Raw genomic sequence first — 25,439 nt, forward strand, 5'->3', positions numbered from 1 at the left:
ATGGCCTGTGCTCCAGCTCCTGCCTCTAGGTTCCTGCCCTGAGTTCCTATCTTGGGCTCCCTGATGAACTGTGACCTGGGAGTTGTAAGACAAATAAACCCTTTCCTCCCCAAGTTGGTACTGGTCAGAGTGTTTTGTCACAGCAATGAAGAATAAACTAAGACAGTATCCTTGGTTATTCCTTGGTTACTCAAGATCTGCTTTCTATATAAGCTTGCTTAAGTTCATAGTAAAGATGCACTGGTACACTAGCTTCTGCATCCCCTGCATCTTGATTTCTCCTTCATCTATCCCAAGGTCCACAAACCCATCAGGCTTGAATTGTGGTCACTGAACTGTGACAATTATTTTTGTTATTTATGTGTATGAGTGTATTTCCTACATGTGTGTAAGTGCATCTGTGTCATGCAATGTCCATGAAGGCCAGAAGAGCACATCGGATGCCCTAGAACTGGAGATACAAATTATCGTGCATACTGCTAACTGATTCAGGGTCCACTGCAAGAGCAGTCATTGTCTGCTGAGTCATCACTAGTCAAAAGAAGTACTATTTTACTAATATTTTACTACCAAATTTATATTTTGCTTGACAGCTCCTTTCCCTGCTTGTTTTTATTTGCTTTCAGGTACATATATTAAATTTGCATGTAAGTTATGGGTGATCCATATTCAAATAAATTCTTATATGTGATAGCATTTGTTATCCATTATTTTAAGCTTTGGAACTAGACTGAAGTCTTGTTATCAAAAGCTTGATAAATCAAAGTATATTTGCAATAAATCCATCAGTAGTATACAATTCACATTAATAATGAATCATGATATCCTAAAACCAAAAGGAAAAATTAAATAAAGGCAAAAGAAAGAAAAAAAATGTGATACAGTTTCCTAATCTTCAGTTGATTAATTTAAAGGTCATCCATACTGGGCTCTAATGTCCTGAAATAAGGTGCTGAAATGGAAATCTTAACAAACAATACTAAAATAAAATTAACTGAAGCCAAACAGAGCACCTTGGGAAAAAATAGAAAAGACACAAATGTAACATAACAAAAATAGGGCCTTGGTTTAATCAAGAAAATAAATTGAAAATACATCATTTTGCTAATTAACTGTATACTAAGTCAAGTGTTTTCTAATATGATTTCAGTGTTCAAAAAGATTGCCAAAGTCCCAAGTATCTCTTTCATATACTAGCATCAAATCATGTCTTTAATTTTTTTAAGCAAAGTTTTCTCCTTTTAATAATGTAAACCCTACTGAGATATCTCATTAATATAGTCTCCCAAAGACCTAAAATAAAACATCTAGTGGTCTGCTCAGATTAAGAGAGGTAGGCTCTGTCAAGGTAACTATAAGAAGGAATCCTAACCAGGGATCCACCTGGAAAGCCTGTTAGGAGTCCTTTGGTGTTGCAAGCCCAAGACCAGCAGAGACAGAGATAAATGCTTTGAAAGAAAGGAACATTGAAGGAAAAAATAATAAAACTGCACAGATAATCTAATTTTGCTTGAAATACAAAGACATCCTAGACTTCTTTGAACTCAAATTCAAAGAACCAGATTAGCTCTTATTTCAAAGTCAAGGATACAATTAAAGTTTCTCACCATAAAATGATAGTTGTTATAGCCCTCCATTGGGTAAAATACTTCAACAGACTCTACATAAACTACACTGTACGGTCATTAAAATATGGTTCATGAAGAAAATATGAAAAGAGCTTTGTAATTTTACTTAAATTGATGTACAAAGACAGCATTGGATTGGAGTCAGGTGGAGATTGGGCAAATTATAATTTTTTTTTATTAACTGGTCTCATAATAGGTAAAATTTTTAAAATTCAGTTTCCTAATGGATAAATGAAAAATGTAATACTTCCATGATTGTCTTCTCTGCCTGCTATTTGATGGGAAATAAGTTAATATAAAATAATTCATATATACAATATATATGTAATACCACAATCTTGTAAATCAATTATTATTGCTAATTGACCTGAACATTAGATAGAAGTTCAGTTAGATTTTAATGAATTTAAGTACAAAGGAGTCACAGCTCAGAGTTCCAAAGTATACATAAAAATACACAATCCATTATTAATATCGATCAACAGTTTCTATATTCTCATGCAATTGCATCAGCTCACCAAATAAGGACATGTTTTGTGCTCTTGTAATTTATGTTTACTGAATAACAAAATTATATGAATACATATACATATACATGTATATGAATACAATACAACCAAAATGTAGATATTAGTATTTAATACATAAAGACTACTAATTGTTAAGAAGGATAGTAACTAAAAATATCTACAAATTAATATATATTCTTGGTTTTTACTAGTTCTGAGGAAAAACATGTGAGAAAAGAAGTTGGAGGAACTATAACTATAATAGGGATAATTTATTAAAGCGGGAATTTTGGACAAATTGTATCTATAACAGTGATAATTTAGTAAGATATCTTTAAAAATATCATAATACATCAAATTTATTCTGATTACCAGTGTACCAATATCATACTCAATGTAGAGGAAAATTGTGAATCTAGGATATATGGAGAAAATATGTTTTTATTGAATGTACATAGGCAAAGGAAAGATTCCAAACCCATGAAGAGAACTGAATTTTAAGTGAAATAGCTTTTCTCTCAATAATCTTAAATTAATTAGTTTCAGTCATCTGCAGGATAAGTCTTGGTCTAATAATTCTCCTTCTCCTTCTCCTTTTCTTCTTCCTCCTCCTCCTCCTCTTCCTCCTCCTCCTCCTCCTCCATCTTCTCATTTCTTCATTGTATCTTTTGTTTCTTGCCACTGTGCTCTGCAGGTTTGTAATCTAGTCAATGCACTTAGGATAGGAAGTACATTTATCCTATAAGATGAATTACACCCAATGAGGGCTTAGGATATAAGACATTTCATATGTATTTGTCTCTCTTTTCCTTCTGTTGCATCATTGACATCATTGAAGATGACTTTGGAGAGAAGGATTTGAGATTAGAAATTTGTCATCTAGATCCTGGAAGTAATCTTTAGGGCCAGTAGAAAGAGTATGATTTGTCAGACCCCAGTTTTCAGGCTTATGTTTTATGGTCTGTAGCTGAAATCTAAAACCCTCCATTACATATATTGCTCTAAGTTATTAGATAGTGATGGAAAAAAATCAATATTTTAGATTAATTTGTTAGTAGAATATAGAACAAATTTAAATGCAGCAGGTCAGAAAATCATTTTCTGAAGTTTCTAAAATATATTACACAATAGATTAGAGAAACCAAAATTACAATAATACAGTAAGAACAAGATAAAGAAGCTAGCCAGTGTGGTGCTGCTCACCTTTAATCCAAGGACTCAGGTGGCAGAGGTAGACAGATCTCTGTGAGATAAAGGCCAAGCACCATGTTTGAAAGACAATTCTGGCTACAGGGAGACCCCTTCTCAAACAAACAAATGGATGCTGATTTCCTACATTCAGTCATTTCCTCCCTCAAAGTATTATTTATTATCATTATTATTTATAATATAAATAATTTTTATTGATTTTTTGTGCATTTCATACAACTTATCTGAATCATACTTAGACCTCCTCCCCTAATTGCACTGCTATGGCCCCCCACCGGAATTTTTTCATAGGCGTTAAGGCCTATTTGGTCAAGTTTGTGTACCCAGATGTCCCTTCTTATGAGTTTATCAACTCAAGCCTGATCTGCATATCTAATATTACTCTTAAGAAAGACTGACTTGTCCTACCCAGCAGTGCTCGTCTGCCAATAGTTCCTCAGCTAAGGTTGTAGTTTCTTAATATTTCCCCAGTTCTATGCTGGGTTTTCATCTGGTTTGATTTTGCATGGATCTTGTGCAGGCTGTCATCATTGCTGTATGTAAGTTCATATAAGCCACCTGGAAAACTATTTCCTTATTGTCATCCACGGCCCCTGGCTCTCACAGTCTTTCCACCCTCTCTTCCACAACTCTCCCTAAGTCCTGAGTGTCAGAGGTTTACTATAGGAGTCAAATCTAGGGACACAAAACTATGCAGTCTCTTGTTCTCTAAATTTATTTTAATGATCTTTTTAAAACATAACTAGTCACTTCAACACTGAGTAATAAACCTCATCCATTTAATTGGGAAGGTTCTTAAATTTAGTCCATAAAAATATATTCTATGAATATATATATAGATTGATAGGCTAGTGTAGAGAGTAAAGATCTAAAGAGAAACTTATACATAGCTTTGAGGAGGAGGGTGTTTTATTCATTGGAAACCACATTTAAATGGTGCTTAGGTATTTACCAATGGACCCCACCATCAAATCCTCCAGCATGGTCATTACTAATGCTTTAATATTGAATGAACATTTTCAAGGCAATTATGACATTTTCTTTCATTTCTATTACAGCGTTCCAAAGCTTGCAGGCAATTTTCTGAACTATTCAGGTAATGGAGTAACCTAATGAAACATCTATACTGGAAAAGGCTAGGAGAACAAAGCCAGATAATTTCTAGAGCCAAATTGAAAGAAAGTTTCCAAGATGAAGAGGGGCATGACTTCAACAGTTCTAATTTTAAAGATTATCTTTTTTAAATTTTATTTTATTTTATTTTTTTGGTCTTTATGAGACAGGGTCTCCCTGTAGTCCCAGCTGTCCTGGAACTCACTCTTTAGACCAGGGTGGTCTCGAATTATGTGTATGAGTGTCGTGCAAAGCCAGTGAAGACAAGAAGAGGGCGTCAGATCCCCTGGAACTGGAGTTACAGACAGTTGTTAGTTGCCAGGTGCTGGGCTTTAAACCTAGATCTTCTGTAAGAACAGCCAGTGTTCTTAACCACTGAGCCATATTTCCTGTCTTTTAGTTTTTAGTTTTTTGAGAATTTTTCTAAAGGTAAACACTTCAGAAAGTTGCTATAAAAGTACAACTTGAGTGAGTAACACTTGCCCATTTTGACTCAAAATTTTTTTAACTTTTAAAAAATATTTAATATATTAAAATACTTGATCCTAGTAAAAAATGTCATGTGAAATTGGGTAGAGTGTGGTCACTGTCTAATGCAAAACTCAGATAATCATAGGGTCTTCATCAGAAAATGTACCAGTTATATGGAGTCTGTGCATCCAATACAATGCAGAGGCTCCTATGCTTATAATGGGACAATTCAAGTAGACTGGCTTTTCTGGCATGAAAAACAATACCTTCTATATAGGTTTAAAGTGAAGATTAATTGGGATAACTTGTGAAAAGTAGGTAGATGTAGTTAACCCTTCAAATATATATGCTATTATCATCATTAATGATCATACCTTGTAATAAAATAGAATTGGCACTACCATATGTTTCCTAATTTCATGGACCTACAATGAAACAGTTTCAATTCTAATGCACATATTATAATGTCCTCAAACATTCAGTGTGGGTGTATATATCGATAGCTACATCTACATTCATATCTTTATCTAATCTTATAGGTATACATCATATATATATGGATGAACATATGAAAAATATGAAGAGTGGATATTTTTGTAGAGCTTATATTATTGAAGATTACTACATCTTCAATATATGTCCAGAACTGAGTTTGCTCTGTTGTTCATTCAAAGAATCCATATACACTGTGAAACCTTGTCTTTATAGTTTTGAACTATGCCTAGTATTTCTAAAAGTCCATCTCATGTAACTGAATGTCTAATATGAACAATGTTGAACTTGCATTCCATCCTCCTGGAATATGAGATATTTGTAGTGTCAGTAGGCTTAATGGAGCCTATACCATCACAATTAGGATTAATTAAATGAAAGCTCCATTTGAATCCATGAAAGGCCAGGGAATGACTATTTATAGAAATTAGATTCCCTGGTTTTTCAAAAAATTACTTATTTAATAACCATATAATTAGAAGAAGCATTTCATTACAACAACACTGAGATATTCAACAACAATTTCCAGAGCTAAGATGAATCTCTTTCAAAATTGGCTGCAAATTTTTAGGTTTATAGTTGAATTAATACAGTTATACAATATATCCCCTATAAGACATAAAATTAAATGAGGTTTTAAACTTTCAAAAAGATCTCCATTTCATTATTAAAATACAGTTTCATACAGAAATATTCATTTTTAATACAATTGACACTAAGACTAATCTCTATATATCTGAATATTACTAGTCACAGTTGGTTACTTTCTGAGCTCCTTGGCATCTGAGTATGGATATAAAGTCATCAGGTAGATTTCAATGGTAATGTTTTTCACATCCGCAAATTTTTAAGGAGCAAAATTTTATGCTTTGAAGCATTATTACTTTTCTTTTTTTAAAATTTTATTTTTACACCCACTTCCCAGGTAGCACCTTCCCATAGCCCCCCTCCCCCCACTAGAGCTCTTATACTCTGATATCCTTGCTACTGTCTGCGATGTTGTCTGCACCCCCAGCCATTCCCCACTACTTGCCCTTATGGTGAATCTAGTCAGCCTATCTAGAGGTCTTAGTTTTAGGAGGGTCAGCTGTTCTTCATCTAGTGGTAATCAGTTGTCTATATTCCTTTGGATAAGATTGGGGCCTGCTGTTCATTTTCCCAGTACTGTGCTGGGTTACTACCTGGGAATCCCTTTGGCCAACCTGGCCAACAACTCAAAAGAAGGCATCGCCTGTCTGGCATTGTTACTTGTTATGTAGCCTTTAGCTATACCTATAGACTCTTATGAAATTATTTTGGTCCTTTTAATCTTTGAGTATACTTTCCTTTTGGGTGTTTAACGCCATACAGTTGGTCCAGATAAACCAATTTACTTTTACTCTTAAGGTCGTTTGATGATCTGTTCCTCAGGGGTCACATGGACTTTACCAGTTCCACCTATGTGAAGATAAGTCAAAGGACTTGCTCAACCATGGTTGGCTTTGCTTGGAAGCATGGAGGAAATGATTCCTTTTTGTTGACCCTCCTCTTTATAGACTGGACACTGGTTCAAGTCCATCTGGTGGAGTCTCTTCGGCCACCTTGATCAAGAGGACAGGTGGCTCACCACAATTATAGGACATTTTGAGGGATGCTCATAGTCCCCTGCAACTAGTCGATCTAGGAGAGCAAGGAGCGCAAAGTGTCTTTCATGACAGTCTGACAAAATTATTATAGACCTCAAAGTATGTCTGTTAAACACCCAAGAAGGTTAGTTCTGCCAGTCTGGTATTTTTAATTACTGTGTGTCATGTAGATAAATCTAGGGCAAAGGCCAGTTGTTCTCAGATAAACCTTACCTAGACATATATTTCTTGATCTGCTATGTATAATTATCAGTAGGTTGTAGGAGTAATATGGTTCTCTTTCGTTTTCAAAAATAGCTAGGCATTGTTTATCTCTCACATTAACTCACCCCTCCATCATGGTTTTCCCACTTAAGGTGCCTCCATTTCTCCCCTTTCTCCCTTACTAATACCCTTCTCCTATGGTCCTAACTCTCTTGAGCTCCTTCTTTCCCTTTATCCCCTAGGTTCCTTGTATACCCTTCCCTCCCCCCTCCCTTAATCTAACCCAATTTTTATCCATATCTCCCTTGTTAAGGCCTGTTTGGTACTGTTCTTCTCTTTCAGGTTATTTCTTTTCCTTTACCTCCCTGTTTCCTTTCCATTATCCTGGTTCCTGTAGTTATGTCTGGTTGAATACTTATTTATGAGTCTGGCTCTAGGATCCACATATGAGGGAGAACATATATTGATTTTTTTCTGAGTCTGTGTTACTTCACTTAGTATAACAGTTTCTAGTTCCATCCATTTACCTGCAAATTTCATGATTTCATCTTTCTTTACTGCTGAGTAAAACTCCATCGTATAAATGAACCACATTTTCATTATCCACTCATCAATTGAGGGACACTTAGGTTGCTTCCATTTCTTAGCTATTGTTAAAAGAGCATCAACAAACAAGGATGTACATGTGTCTCTGCAATCGGATGAGTCCTTTGGGTATATGCCAAGGAGTGGTATTACTTGGTTAAATGGTAGGTTCATTTTCAGATTTTTAAGAGTTCTCCACACTGCTTTCCATAGGGGTTGAACAAGTTTGCAGCCCCACCAGCAGTGTATCAGTGTTTCCCTTTCTCCACATCCTCTCCAACTTTTGGTATCATTTGTTTTCTTGATCTTAGCCAGTCTGACTGGGGTGAGGTGAAATTTTAAAGTGGTTTTAATTTGTGTTTACCTAATTATTAGTGATGTTGAACATCTTTTAACATGTTTCCTAGCCATCTTTACTTCTTTTGAGAACTCTCTGTTCAGCTCCTTAGCCCATCTTTTAATTGGGTTGTTTCTTGTCTTGGTTCTCTGTTTTTTGAGTTCGTTATAAATTCTGGATATTAAACCTCTGTCGAATGTGTCGCTGGTGAAGATTTTCTCCCATTCTGTGGGTTTTCTGTTTGCTCCCTTGGTTGTCTCCTTTGATGTACAGAAGCTTTTAAATTTATCCCATTTGTTAATTCTTGCCCTTGTTTCCTGAGCAATTGATGTCCAGTTTAGAAAATCCTTTCCTACGCCTATATCTTGTAGGTTTTTCCCAATGTTTTCTTCTAAGAGCTTCAGTTTCAGGCTTTACATTGAGGTCTTTGATCCATTTGAAATTGAATTTTGTGCAGGGTGAAAGATAGGGGTTTAGTTTCATTCTTCTACAAGTGGAGATCCAGTTTTGCCAGCACCATTTGCTGAACATGCTGTCTTTCCTCCAGTTAATGTTCTTGGCCCCTTTGTCAAATGTCAGGTGGCTGAAATTGTATTTACTCACATTTGGGTCTTCAATTTTGTTCCATTGGTCTATGGGTCTATTTTTGTGCCAGTACCATGTTGTTTTTATTACTATCACTCTGCAATACAGCTTGAAATCTGGTATAGCAATCCCCCCGGCATTACTCTTAGTGCTCAGGGTTGTTTTGGCTAACCGAGGTCTTTTGTGAGGCTTCCATATTAATCTTAGGATATTTTTTTCCAATTCTGTGAAAAATGTCATGGGAATTTTGATTGGCAATGTGTTGAATCTATATATAACATTTGGTAGCATGGCCATTTTCACAACATTAATTCTTCCAATCCATGAGCATGGGAGGTCCTTCCATTTTCTGATGTCTTCCTCAATTTCTTTCTTTAAAGATTTAAAATCTTCATTGTAGAGCTCTTTATTGTCTTTGGTCAGATTTATTCTGAGATATTTTATTTTATTGCAGCTATTGTGAACGGGAGGTTTCCATGTGCTCTTTCTCTGATTGCTTGTTATTCGTATATAGAAAGTCTATAGACTTTTGTAGGTTAATTTTGTAACCTGCCACGTAACTGAACATGTTAAAAATTTCTAGGAGTTTTCAGGTGGAATTTTTGGCATCCCTTACACATAATATCATATCATCCGCAAAAAGGGATAATTTGATCTCTTCTTTTCCAATTATTACTCCTTTAATTTCCTTCTCTTGTCTTATTGCTCTTGCAAGAGTTTCAAGTACTATGTTAAAGAGAAGTGGAGATAGCATGCAGCCTTGTCTAGTTCCTGATTTCAATGGGAATGCTTCCAGTTTTTCTCCATTTAGAATGATGTTGGCCATGAGTAGGTGTAGGAAAGTACTTTCTAAATCAGACATCAGCTGCTCAGGCATTAAGGTCAGCATTGGCCGCACTGCTGACACTTGGGGAAACCTAACAGATGTGTTGCATTTCTGGCATAAGGTCGACTTCCTCGTGGTGAATGATCTTTTTGATGTGTGTCTGTATGTGGTTTGCAAGTATTTTGTTGAGAATTTTTGCATCTATGTTCTTTAAGGATATGGGTCTATAGTTTTCTTTTTTGGTTATATCTTTACCTGGCTTTATTAGAGTGATGTTGGCTTCATAGAAGGAATTCGGTAGTTCTCCCTCCATTCTATTTTTTTTGAATAAATTAAGTAGTATTGCATGCAGATATTCTTTAAATTTTGATAGAATTATGCTGTAAATCCATCCTGGGCTTTTTTAGTTGGGAGGTTTTGTAGTACGGTTTCAATTTCTTTTTGTGTTATGGGTCCGTTTAAGCTGTTAATCTCTTCTTGGTTTAGTTTTGGTGGTCCCCATGCCTTTAGATATCCAAACAATGAATCAAGAAGATATTACAATCATGAACATATATTCACCAAACTCTGGTGCACCCAACTTCTTAAAAACAATACTACAGGACTTTAAGACCCAGATTAACTAGGCGACTTCAATACCACACTGTCTCAACTAGATAGGTCAACAGGGCAGACAGTTAACAGAGAGACATATGAATTAAACAATACCATATATCAAATGCACTTAACAGACATCTACCGAGTATTCCACCCAAACACCAAAGGACATACTTTCTACTCAGCACCCCATGGAACCTTCTCCAAAATCGACCATATACTGGGGTTCAAAACAACCTCAACAAACACAAAAAGACTGAAATAATTCCATTCATTCTATCAGACCACAATGCAATAAAGCTCACAATCAACACCCAAAGAAGCTCTAATCACCACATGAACACATAGAGATTAAACAACACACTCCTGAATGATGAATGGGTCAAAAGAGAAATTAAGAAAGAAATAAAAGTATTCCTGGAATTAAATGAAAAGGATAGTACAACACAGCAAAACCTCTGGGACATGCTGAAAGAGGTCCTAAGAGGGAAGTTTATAGCTCTAAGTGCCTACATAAAAAAATCGGAAAGAACACTTGAAATCAACAGGAAAGGAAACCCAAACCCAGCAGACAAGAAGAAATAACAAAAATCAGGGCAGAAATTAATAAAATTGAAACAAAGAATATAATACAAAGAATCAACAATTCCAAGCACTGGTTCTTTGAAAAGATAAACAAGATTGACAGACCCATAGCCCATTGAACCAAAAGAAAGAAAGAGCACCTCCAAATCAACAAAATCAGAGATGAAACGGGAAACATCACAACAAGGGAAACATTAAAACAGACAACAGAAAGATACAGATCATTATAAGTAATACTTTAAAAACCTATATGCTACTAAAATTTTTTAACTTTAAAAAATATTATTATTTTTATCTTATGTATATGCATGTATTGCCTGCATGTAGGTAAGTACACCCATATTATGCAATGCCTGTGGAGGTCAGAAGAGGCTGTTAGATCCCCTGGGACTGGAATAATGGACAGTTGTTAGCTGCCATGTGGGTACTGGTATTCCAACCAGGGTCTTCTGTAAGAACAACAGTGTTCTTAACTGCTGAGCCATCTCCTCAGCCCCTTAACTCAAATTGTTAAGCAAAGATAATCTTTGATTATATAATGTCTTATAGATTGTTTGTAAATATTGCATATACTTAGACACTAAAAACAGGTGAAGAGATTATATAAAGACAGTGAAGTGTCAAGAAAAGAAAGGTCACATTGAAATGCATTATCTCATGTAAAGGAATACTACTCATTTTTTAACAAAAGTTATGTTCCATTATTCATATAACATCCAAATAATCCATACAGATTTTTAATCCTTATTTGAAATTCATTATATGGAAGGGGATCAAGGACCTTTTTTTAATGGACAACTACTACGTGATTAGTAATTTGTGCAAGGAGACAAGTTTTTGATGTTTTTATGTTGCTTTTATTTCTGGGTTACAACATTTGCAAGGAAAGCATTTTTCTGATTTAATCTTTTTTTTTCTTTTGTATCTAATCAATATTCTTTCTTCCATTGGTGGTTTGTACACTCTGAGAGGACTAAGTGGTGAGATGACTGAGATGTTTTCCACTGTGGGACTGCTAGTGAGGATGGTAGCTTCTATCTCTACGTTTCATTTGAGAGTCTAGTACTGTTTGAATTAAAGGTGAGTAGCCAAGTGTTAGTACACTCCTGGATAGTCTGGTATGACACTGCACACCTGGATACTCTACTTTGTATTAGCTCTGGTCTGATTTTCGATTTCAGTCTCCCTTCCACACCTGTTGTAGGATCACGCCTGGCCATGACAAATACGTCCCTGAGTCCAGAGCTACAGTACAGTTCTTGAAATGTCCCACCTGTATTTTTCTGTCCCCTTTTATATCAGAAATCACTCCTAGATATACAACTTCTGAGGACCCAGAACATGCGTCCCCTGCACTCCTGCCCAGTTCCGGTCCCCTCTTTTGGTTAGTCTGAGACTTCCACAACTGAGAATTCTCTGCCTGTGTGCCCCTCCTGACTGTGACCCCTTCTCTGTGTGCTCAGCATCTACCAGGCACCATTGATGTCTAAGCAAAAGAAAAATGCAAGGTGTAGTGAGTGAAGGATTTGTCTTCCTAAGCAAGTTATCACACTAGGTATATTTCAGTAGTGCCATAATCTACGAAAAGTACAAACACTAAACTATTCTCAAAAAAGGCATGAATTTAATTGATAAACAGTAATTAACAAAGAGACAGGAATGCGATTTATATTGGGACCATTATCATTTATTCATTCTGATATTCAAATATTGCATCCTATTCTAAATTATATTTTTTATCCAATAAAAATAATTTCCATAAAATATGTTTATCCAGGGTATTCCAAGACTCATTACTGTCCTGCACTCTCTCAGAGAATTCAGGATGGAGTGGATTAGGGTTAATTCCTTATTGAGGAGGCTTTCAAGACTGTAATTAAAGTTCAGGGAGAGCAGCCAATATTTCTGGTATGTGGTTCTCAGAAGTAGATAAATATTACTGCTGACTAAAAAGGGCATTAATTTTGGGATTTAATAAAGATGAGAAGCAATTGAAAATAAAGTCAGCCATGTAGAGGGGATAATCTCATCAAATATTTCTTAAATATTTCTATTTCGTTAACACTAGTATTTTTTCCATTTCTCCTACCCTAACAGGGAATTAAACTCTGATTAATGTGCAATAATAGCAGCAACAGATAATTTGCAACTCAATTGTTAACATGTTTAACCTTCAACCTTAGATCACAATCTTTCTGATTATTAAAATATGTATAGGGATATATTAGTGTGATGTGAATATTATGCTGAATTGAGAGAATTAAGTCACTAAGCTGATTTGACACGGATGTCCTATCCAAATATGCTTATTTTTATGTAATTAAACACAGAGACTCATTTTTAAAGTGTAAAATAGTTAAAACTTCAAAATACCAAACATTTACTGAACTATGTTTCTTCTGCCATGGTTAAGAAAACATTGGCGATATTGAAACTTAATTCATGGATGGTTCAAATTTACTGCCCAGCACTATTTGCCTTTATGTAAAGAAGATTGTATTAATTATGAATCATGAAAGTCAGACACTTCAGATCCTGGAAATAACAGCAAGCAGAAACAACTAATATTATGTTATTAATTAGTGACTGGTGAAGGTCCAAACCTGTTGACTACTTACTTCTTCACTTCCTCATCTCTGGATTTTATCCTGAGTTCTCTTCTGCTGAATCAACGAGGTCCCTGACTCCTCATCACATACTTTTGAGGTCTTGCATTCCTAACTCTAAACACCTCAGTCATTGTGAATTGCCTTCAATATAAATTATGTTAAGTTCCCACTTGAAATCTTTTCTTTAAATTTTATTTTGAAAATTTCACATATAAGTATTGTATTTTCTTTGGGGAGCATTGAATTGACTTTATTTATCCTGTAAATGTGAATTTTAAAAAATGCTTTACAGTTAATAATGACATCCTTTTTTCATGGACATCCAACTTTGCTCTAAGCATAGATTCACCAAACCCAGTTTCCCTGGTTGACTTTTAAACATCTAGTGGTTTTAGTTAATGATACAATGTTTCAGCCATGGCTACAAAGTAAGATTCTCATGGAGGAACTAAACAAAGGTATCAACCTCCTGAAAACAAAAGAAAGTCAGTGTCAGGATGTCTGCTCTTGCTTCAGTGGTTCTCTGAAGCCTTCTTTAGAAGCAGGTTAGGAGCTGACTTTATTGCCTTGCTTTCTAACAGTCAACTGTTAACGGAACTACTTTTAATCTCTAGACAGAGCTTTCAGACAACCGTCTCTCTTGAGACTTTTTTTAACTTTTACGTTTTATTGAGTTTGTCTCTTGGATGTTCTGATTTGACAGAGCATATTGATCTTTTTGAGGCAGGGTCTCCCTGAATCCCCAGCTGTCCTGGAACTCACTGTAGACCAGACAGGTCTTGCACTCACAGAGATACACCTACCTCTGCGTCCCAAGTGCTGGGACTACAGGCATGCATCACCATGCCTGGCTTAACTTTTACTTTTTAAGAAATATTTTATTTATTATTTTTATGTGTACTGCCTGCATGTATGTGAGTGCACCCATGCTGTGAAATGCTGCAGAGGTCAGAAGAGGGCTTCGCATTCCCCTGGACCTGGAGTTAAGGACCATTTGCAGCTGCCATGTGGGTGGTGGGAATCAAACCTGGGTCCTCCGCAAGAGCAGTCAGTCCTTTTAACCACTGAGCCATCTCCCCAGCCCCTATCTTCTTAATCTTTAGACAGAGCCTTGAAACAACTCTCTATTGAGTCTATTTTCTCCAAACATCTCGTGGAAGGGAGAAATGTTCTCCTTGCACCCAAAGCCACCCAGACATTCAAGTCAAAAATATTTGTGCATTTTATATTTAGTTATTTTTTATCTACTAAAAATAGTATTGCAAGTTTTGGCTTATATTTTAATTATGACCATTCCTTTCAGTCCCCCTTCAACTCTGTGCCTCCTCATCTCCCTCTTAATTTCATATCTTCTTCTTTGATTTTTATTATTACGTACACAGATCTTATATATAATGTACTGAGTCCATATAGTGGTGCTTGTATGTACTAGTGTTTGAAGCTGCCTGCATGGGATTAAACTCTCAGGAAACTAGTTCTTGGATAAAACTAATTCTCCCTCCCTCAACATCTATTAGATTGCCCAAAGCTTTCCATCTTGAGGTGGGACCCCAAGAATTTCCACAATCCAGCTTGGCATGACAATTGCTTTTGTCATTATGCAGACCTTGTTAGATTGTCAATTGTAGAGATGTCATTAGAGCAGCTTCTCTATCATACCTAGAATGCTTTAAGTAGCCATTAACTTATCCCTCTGGTTCTTAAATTCTTTCTGCTTCTTCTTCTTCCATGATGTTCCCTGAGTCTTAGGAGTAAAGGTTGCATTATAGATGTATCACTTAGCACTGGGTACATCACAGACACCTATTCTCTACATTTGACAGGTTGTGAAACTTTGTAACAATCTCTATCTCTTGTGTAAAGAAAATTCTTTGACCTGTGCTTAGAAGTACACTTGTCTGTAAATATAAGGATATGGATTTAAATATAGTAAGAAATTAGTTTTGCCTAGTAAAGTGACAGAAATAGGTTCTATTCTAGGGTCTATAACCTCTCCAGGCATGTGTACTCATAATGTTGATATGAATGCATGGATTTTCATCCATTGACTAGGGGCCTTAAGTCCAGTTAAGTTGTTGATCACTGCCAAGATAAAAGTGCCAACAACTGCTGTACCAATAAAATAATTTATTGAGCAGGTTATTATTGTGGTATTAGACCTTTGAGCTAGGTAGTATCATTGATTGTTTTTATCTTTTGGCAGTTTGCACAGTATCCTTGGAGAAACTGAGCAAGGACTGACTTACAAGCCTCCTGACTAAAGGCTAGCCAACCTGAATTCTTTATAAGAGTTTCTAGAATATTTGAGAAATAATCCTTTCGGCATCCCAGTACTTACTTTGAAAAATAAGCAAACACCAAGACTGTTTCTCTGTAAACAAACTTTTCCTCTAAATCCCTTGATTTTACCAGTTTATTCACCATTTATTTTTTTTAAAAAGTTTAAGGCATGATTTTATGTTTTCATCAAATTTACTGATTGTTTATAATGAGTCCTTCCATTTCTATTTTTATTGCTGTAACCAATTGTCTACATGCACTGTATCCTGTACTTTCCTAAATGGATTTTGTTAATATTATCTTTTATTCTCTCTTAAATACTTTCTCCGTATAATCAAAATGTTCAAGAAATACCTTGTTTATTAAGAAAAATCACGTAATTGGTAATACAAATGATTATATAGTGAATATTATGTTTCCGATATCATAGTGAATATTTGAATTATATTATATATAAGCATTTTCTTGTGGAGTAAACATAACTAAAGCACCTTACAGATCACATTTTAACAGCTGAGATATGTGAAGAAGTGTACAAACCTTGAGTAGCATAGTGCCAAGCAAGCCAATCGTGCAGTCCACCTGCTCATTAGTCATTCAGAGTGTGCTCTCAAAGAATTCCCATTGCCGTTTTCAACACCCTCAGGTTCTGACTTGCAAAGTGATTTTCAAAAGTAAACCTGTGGCTCTCAAGCAAATACAATAAGCCAAAATGTATTAATATCATTAACTAACTATTAATATCATTAACTAACTGTCATTGATGACTGAAGATGCATCTGAGAATCTTGGATTAGAGTTAAAAAAATGTTTCCAAATGTAATGGTGTAATTTCTCAGGTAGATAAAAAACCATTTAGTGATCACAAAGTCATGTATGTTTAGAGTTAATTGATCTTGTGAAGGAAAATATTTTTTTAAAATTTCTGTTAAATATTGAGGCATTAACAAGGAGCTTTGAAATCTGACTCTTCAGCAAAAGTGTTTAATAACATAACAAAACACTTTGTACTAAAGAACAAAAACATAAAAGATATATAATGGAAGGAACCCATGTAATTTTGAATTGTACTAAATGTACTAAAACTTAAAGGAAATTAAAATCAACATTAAACTTTTCCTTAGTCCAATACATAAATTTTAAAATCTAATCAATAGAAATCTGAAAATAACTGACCTTTTCTCTACTGTCATTTAACTGACATTTCTTAATTCATATAAGTATGATTCAAATGCATTATGGACATATATTTTACAGCTATTTTCTTGGATATTATATAATGATTGTTTCTATTGAGTCTTTCCATTTTTGTTTTTATTGCTGTAGCCCAATGTCTATGTCCACTGTACCGTGCAGTTTCCAAAATGATTTCTGTTAATATTATCATTTATTCTCTCTTAAATATTCTCTATAAATAATTTTAAACTTTCAGGAAATATACTGTTCATCAAGAAAAATCAATAAATAAAAAAGAGATATATTTGAGGAAGAAGCATAAAAAATTGCTTCATGTTAATTAGTAAATGTGAAAAATGCTACCATTGAAATCTACCTGATGAATCTATATCTATGCTCAGGTGTCAAGGATTTCATAAAGTAACTGACTGTGACTAGTAATAATCAGATATATAGAGACTAGAGACACATTTGCAAACATCTGTGTTAGTTGCATTAAAAATGAGTTTTTCTGTATGAAACAGTATATTTTAATGTGAAATAGAGATCTTCTTAAAGGTTAAAACCTCGTCCAATTTTATGTCATATAGAGTTTATATTGAGTAGAGTGTTGTATAACTGTTTTAATTCAACTTTGAACCTAAAAATTTACAGCCAATTTTGAAAGAGATACATCTTTGCTCTGGAAATTGTTATTAAATATGTCAATGCTGTTGTAAAAAATGCTTCTACTAATTATGCGGTTGTTAAATAAATGATTAAAAAAGAAAAATCACATAATTGGTAATAAAATGATGATGTAGTGAATAACTATATTACTATATTACTCATTGTTGGCCTCTACTTTGTATCAAATGCTATCATCTTTTCATGGCTTCAATTAAAGACTTCAGACTATTGCTAGGCTACACAATACTTTTTTAAGAAGATGTGTTTATTTTCAATCTCTGTGTATGTGTAAGTGCTGCATGTATGTATATATAACACATGTGAGCTCAAGCTTGTGGACTCCAGAAAAGGGTATCAGATTACCTCAAACTTGAGTTGCAAGTAATTGTGAGTGGCAAGATCCCCGTGCTGCTTACTAAACCATGGGTATCTATAAGATCAACCAGTGCTCTTGTGAGTTACCGCTCCAGCAATCTTATCTCACCCCCTGACAGTATATAGAAAAATCTGATGTCTAAGAATTATCTATCATACCTTAAAACAAGGTAATTCAGCCCTGGTATAGCATATAATCCTAACCACTTCTCAGTGAAACTTCTTGATTGCTCCTTTAAAAAAGATAATGTTTTTATTCAGATCTAACTGCTTAGTTGGTTTATTTCATTTAAACTCATCAACAAGATCCTTAGGAAGGTATCGAATTATTGCTGTGTTACTAAGCAAGGGCTTAGCAATGACTTGGAAGGTGAAGAAACTTGAACAATTTCACTAACGCAGCACATGAGAAGTTGGAGTTTTAGTGTGGACACTCTGCCTCCAAGACTTCTCTTATTTCTTCTTTCTTTCTCTGATTTATTCGTCTATCTCACTCCAGTGCTGCAATATACACTCCAAGGAATAGATGATGTCACAGCTCCATAGTATGTTTCTAATGACTGCTACATAATTTAGTACTCATTTGAAGTAAGTCTTAGAGAAAAACTATTTCTGTTTACTCTCTCTTACTATGAACTCTATATGAACTATGATTACATTGTGTTTTCACCAAAAGCATGAATTACATTAAAAATGATCCTAGAAAACTGATATATATATATTGCAACTTCATATTTTATCACTGATGGCTTATCATGACTACAGGTGAATACCCAAAGATAACTTCATATCAGGTGAGCTATGAACAGGAAGTTATATCTTGCAAGCAAATTATAACAAAAAAGTTATTCTAAAATTTTTGGCAAAAGTCATGATCAGTTCAACCAAAATTAATAAGTGCATTGTTTTCTGACTTTCAGGTGTGTACTTGAATTCTGATTGACCTAGTGATCAAAAATGATTATCAAATGTAGCAAGTGAGGTAAAGAAAAATCAATGACCATACAGAAAACTGATTAAACTTGTACACATCTCATCAACTATCTATTGAATTTAATTGTCCTCACTGCTTTCTTTAGATTCCACAGTTCATTAGGAAAATGTTGAACATTAGCACCACATTGTTAGAGTACAGATAAAGTTACAAAGAAAAGCAATGCTTTCATTTTCATTATTTTGTGTTGGCAGCAAATCAGGAAAACTGCAATATAAAGAAATGGGTCAACACGTTTGAACCAGATACTTGATTTACATATACAATATGTTTCTTAGTGATTTATGTAGAAAAAATTCTATACCAAACTATGATTTAATTTAAAATGTTCATTAGGTGGTTCACTATCAAAGGAGGTCACTGTTCTTGAACTTTTCAGTTTTGAGAAACCTAGTATGTGTGTCTTAGGAAATTTAAATTACAAGGGTTTATTTTAGAGATATGATTTCCTAGGCCATCTGACAATTTTCTTAGACACACATCTTAATGTGCATGATTCCATGAAGGTTATATATTTCAATGTATATAACTGAGGAAATTATAAAAGCAATGCTTTATAATTAAATCCCTTTGTATAAATTAATTTAGTGGAAACATAGACTATGTGGAATGATGGGATAGGAATGGTTTGTTTTCCAGACTATAAATTTCTGTAAATGTGTGCTAATTATCTGACTTTGAATACATTAATTTTAAATTTATAAATTTGTAATAGACAATATAGTGTTCTACTTTTGAATAATGAAATACTAATTTCAGAACATAGCACATAGTGTTTACTGATGATTTTATATGATATTTCTTAAGCTTTAACAACATGGTAATGAGGTTTGTGTTTTATTCCTTTCAGCTAAGGGCCCTGCATGGATGTTGTGTTTAAACTGTGGTGAGAACATAGGTATTAGTGGTTGAGCTGCCTATTATCTGACAGATCTTGAATAACTTGTTCCATTTCTGAATACTCATTTAATCATGTTTTATACGGTGTTACTTTAAGTGTACAAAACCTAGAATAAAGCAAAAGAATTTAGGAGAGAAAAATGAATTAAATATGGAAACGTGGTTACTGATGAAGTATTTTTTGTGGATGTTCCCAATGTGACCTTCTCAAAAGATGGAAAAGTAAGTTTCACAAACCTGAAGTAGTTTCTCCCTGAAGGGAAACTTGTCAAAGACTATCATGTGCAGGATTTAGCATGGTCCTGAAAATCTCATAAAGTTTCAAAGTTACAGATTTTGTAACAAGAAATAGTTCATTTTTGTCAAGTTCTTTACAATCTCATGTCTTCTGTGTTTCTCACACTGCTATATATATTTATAAAGATCCCTGATTGATACATGTTACCAGTAGACCCTTAATTTGATTGAACATTATTGATCGTTTAATTTAATTTAATTATTGATAATTTTATTTACTTATGAAAAATATTTTGTGTGAACATTTATATATAATAATGATTCTTTATCTTATATCTTACATTAAGGGAATTAGCTTCATAATTATGATTTTTTTAATTTGGGCATGGTAATGCACACCTTTAATCCTGGCACTCTGGAGGTGGAAGTTTGTGGTTCTCTCTGAGATGGAATCCAGTCTGGTGTACTACTAGCAAGTACAGGCCAACGTGTGCTGTAGGGAGATCCTACCTCAAAAAGACCAAAACAAAATTATGATTTTTACTCACAACTTTTCTTTTCTATTTTCTTATTTGCTAAGATAATAAAATATAAGAAAGTCAAAATTTATTTGATCATGAAGTTTGATTTCTGATAATGATAGTTTTAAAATTATTGAAATAATAATTCTCTCTGAAGTGATAAAATTCTTTTGTAGGAAAATGACTAATGTTTTAATTCTTCAAAATTGAAGACACATTAGAATAAAAAGCAATAAAGATTTTAGCAGATGTTGGCTCCAGACTTGGCTCCTTATTGTAAACTGTCCTTTCCACTATAATTTAGATGTAAATCTGTTGAAAATTGTTCATTCAGCCTTCTTTACCTTGAAAACAAAGAACTGGATATTGAAGTATGAGCGATTTTATTTTTTTGCCATCTTTACATACTAAATAAATGTATTCGGAGTGATTTCTTTTTATAAACAGGGTTTGTTTGAGAAGATTGTGGTACTATTTTATGAACAAGGAAATCTGTTCAGGAATGACAATTAAGTGTAAGCTTGGAGTTTATATTCACTTAAATGTGGTGTGCCATTTTACAAAGACTAAGCAGAAGAGTTGGTACCAAACCACATAAAACAAAACCAAACTAGAAAATCCACATCACTCATATTACACTGGCTATAATTTAAACATGCTTTCATTCAAGATAGGAGCTAAGATATTAAAATTAATATAAGAAAAAAGATTAAATAAATTCTGCCTGCCTTTATAAAAGAATTGGAATAACTTCACCCCCGATGCAATGGACTAATTATTTTTTTCAATAAATTAATACAATATTATAAAATCTATTTGTGTTTATCATGAAGTTTTGAATTTAAGAAAAAATATTTATCTCTAATTTCACATATATTAGCTTTAGTATTTTTGTGCATAACAATAGTTCTATTTATCATTTTGTTATTTTTTCAAAATTTTGATTGAATTTTAGTGCATCTCATACAAAACATCTTGATCGTGTTTAGACCCCTTCCCCTATCTGCACCCCCCACCCCCACTCGATATTCTTGCATTTTGTCATATATGTTTGCGGTGGTTAGTCTTGCAGAATGGCGAGGGTGGCTGAGAAGGAGGAAGGAGATCCATCACAAAACAGCATGGTAGCCAATGTTGGGACAAACTTCCGGAGTATGACACAGAGAGCTTTATTGTTGATGTTTTAATAAGGCTAGGCAACAGCTTACTTCAGACCATAGATGTGAGTACATGGCACAGAGCATGAGAATTTCAGTCATAAACAATTTAAGAAAGCAGTGTAATGTTTAATTCAGAGAGTAATATGTTTTTTCTGAGGCAGTGGCCCAAGTCTCATGCACAGGGCAGAGTGTCCTGAATTAGGCCAACCCAGCAACCATTGCTCTCCGTGTTGTGGAGCATAGGCCTCAAAGCTGCCTGTTGGAAACTTAACCCTTCAGTTTGTGGTCTTGGCCACTTCTCATTCCACGTCCACTTCAAAGTACACTTTGGCTGTTTCCCACATCTGTTAAGGCCTATTCAGCCATCTGTGTTTCCCACATCTGTTAAGGCCTATTCAGCCATCTGTGTAGCCAGATGTCTCTCCTTATGATTTCCTCTACTGGATCCTGGTCACCCTATCTGGCATCATTCCCTTAAACAAGACCAAATCTCTCCCATACAGCAGTCATCAGTTGCCAATAGTTCCTCAGCACAGGTTTGGTGTCTGACCCATTTCCCCACTTGTATGCTGAGTTTCTGTCTGGTCTGAGTTTTCATGGGCCTTGTGTATGCTGTCATCGTTGCTGCTAGTTCGTATGGGCAAGTTCCCAGGTGCCTGGAAGACTGTTTCTTTGTGGTCATCCTCCACCCTGGGATTTTACAGTCTCTGAACCTCTTCTTCTGTATTAAAGTTTATCTTTTAACTTCCTTTTAATTATTTTCTAAAAAAAAATTGAGAATTTTGGCCAAGCACTGTATATACAGGCTTTTCACATCCCCATCTTCATCTTCCAGCTCCACTCACATATTCCACCACACCTCTCTCCTCTCTCCTCTCTCTCTCTCTCTCTCTCTCTCTCTCTCTCTCTCTCCATATATATATGTATATCCTGAGGCCATTCAGTGTTACTAGTCTGTGTGTGCCTTGTTTAGGGCTGATGCCTTGGGATTAGATAACCCATCAAGCCTTTCTCCTTCCCTTAGCAGCCAATGTTTGCCTGTGGCTCTTCGTCCAAAAGGACCTTGTGAAATTTCTCACACCTGTATTTACACATTATCACAGCTGTCATTATACAGGTTGTTTAGGGACCATATTGTTGAGATTTCATGGGTGAAATTTCCCTGTCATGTCAAGAAGATAGTATCTATCAATAGATATCCTGGTCTATTGGTGCTTACAAGCACCTCCTACTTCTGTGACTGTTCCCTGAGCCTTAGTTTCAGGGGTTGCATTGTAGATATTTTAACTGAGGCTGGATATGTCAAGTTCACTTATTGTCACTGTAATTTTTTTTTTTTTACCAGTTGCAGATCTCTATAATGGTCCCATCTGTTGCAGAAAGATGTTTCTTTGATGATGGCCAAGGGCTTTATTTATCTGTAAGTATCGGGATAAGTAGTCAGAACAGAGAAATTGTATTGGTTTAAAAATATGAAGCAGAATGTTGTCCTCTATGGTTGATGACTTTTTCTGCCAAGGATATTTATCAAAGTTTAGAGTACCAAGTATGAATTCCCTCCAACTGATTAGACATTAAGTTCAGTCAGACAGCTGTTGGCTACCGCCAAGAAAAAAAAAAATTGCCCCTATTGCATCATAAGGGACGTTTCCCTTGGATGGTGATTGCTGTGTTTCACAGACCTTATAGCTGGGTAAGACATTTGATTGCTTTTCTCCCTTTGTAAGTGGCATAATTCCTTCTAACACTATGAGAGCTAGCCTTCAGAGAAGAGGCTTCCAGGTCGGTTCCAGCTTGATTATTCAAAGTCTTGTGTCAGAAATGTGTGGTGTCTTTAGCATCAGAGGGAGGGAGGAGATACAAACGAGAAGTTTGTCAAAGTTGTAGGGAAACATTTTATAAACATAGTTATAAACACTCATAATATACACATATGTATATATTATAGAGAGTTACACTATACAGGGTCATAATTCTCTCCCTAGGTTTTTGGACAGGGTGGTCCAGAGACAAAGGAATATAGACTTTGATGATAGATCCCCAATTATATTTACATGTATTAAAATAACTTCTATCTTGTCAGGAGCCATTGAATAGGACTAAATACATTGCAAATGTCTACTCTGTTTTCAGTAATAAAGATAAACACTGTTCTAGTGTAATGTTCTGTACTCTGCTGTTTACATTAACTTTAAAGTTATAAAACTAGTTTGTTTTTCTTTATGTTTTAAATTCTGAATAAGCTGAGGGCTTGAAGCAGTGAGAGTAGTGATTTTGGGAGCCTAATGAGTCTTTCTGTGGAGTACCTCTTATCTTTGGAGGGCCACCCATCTTCTTTATATGTTCAGTTGTATCTTTCTCCTGCCTTCACCTGATATCAGCCCTGTTCTCTCGCTGTCACTTCTACATATAACAACACATCTTGTTAGACAATATGACTCCAAAACTACAAGCAATTTCAAATCTGATGAGTCTCTGAGAGTTATTGAATTTCAATACTGAAAAATAAGCAATTCAGTCTCTTCAAAGAAATTCAATGAGGTGCAATCATGATCAAAGCTGAGTATCAGAAAAACAAAATGAGACACACTTTAAAGCAGAGAAAAAGAGAAAAAAATATTACAGAAATAAACCCTCTAAATTTATATTTTCTCAAATGACCATGCCAATTTTTCAATCAGTATTTACCCCAATAATTTGGATTGAAAAGTAGTGTAGGATGAGTCAGGTATGAAGTTCAGGGCGAAGAGAAGGAAGGGAGTCTATCACTTTAGATGCCTGAGATCCTCTACGCCTGTGGTCTCAAACCATCCCTGACTCTGAGAATCTCTACAGTCAGCCTTAAATATATATACTTCCATCCACCAAGCCAGCAGATTCTGAACCAATGGATCTAGGTGACACTCTGACATCTGTACTTTGTTTACATCATGGCAATTTTTGCACATGTGAATCTAATACTCTCTCAGAAATTGTAGAACTAGCAAGAACAATGTCCTGAAATGGAAATTTTTTGAAACCCTTCTTTTCATGTAACCCCACAAATGGAGGTAAAGTTCTGTTTAGTGTTAAAATGGACTGTGGTTTTAGAGAATATTATAATGTGTTCACAGTAGAAGGGTAATATAGATTTATACATATATAGTATGTATACGCATGCACGTATAAGTCTATTATATATGAAACATATATGCCTATATATACCATGTATGTATAAGTACATAATTCTATATAAGCCTAAGTGTGTGTTTATATTTTCTAGGAATTGTGACACCATACATTGAAATAATAATTCTTATATTTCACAGGAAACTGTTGTTGTCAACAATACATACAGTCAGTGTATGACTGTTTATTATGTTTAAAGCTCAGTCATGTTTGATATGGGTTTAAGTTCATCTCTCTTGTGAGATTCTGTCCTACAGAGGGAAACTTGTTTTGTCTGCATTTGTAAATCATGAGAAAATTCCCTGCAGTCATATAAATAATTAAATATGTACTGCTGACTTTAATATGTCTGTAGTATCTGCATGAATTCCTATATTTTCAAGATTAAAAAATAAAATGTTCTTGTTAGTATAACAGTAATTATTTCAATTTTTTCAAAGAATTAATTTTCAAAATTTCTTAGAAATCCCCTTTTTGTGGAATTACCAATTGAAGTTCCTGTCAATCCACATTTGGGAAAGAACTCTTATCAATGATGTTATTACCCATATATGCCTATTCTTAATACTGTGCTAATATATATA

The sequence above is a fragment of the Nannospalax galili genome, unplaced genomic scaffold, assembly GCF_000622305.1.
Source record: "Nannospalax galili isolate Female #2095 unplaced genomic scaffold, S.galili_v1.0 scaffold33, whole genome shotgun sequence".
Classification (NCBI taxonomy): Eukaryota; Metazoa; Chordata; class Mammalia; order Rodentia; family Spalacidae; genus Nannospalax; species Nannospalax galili.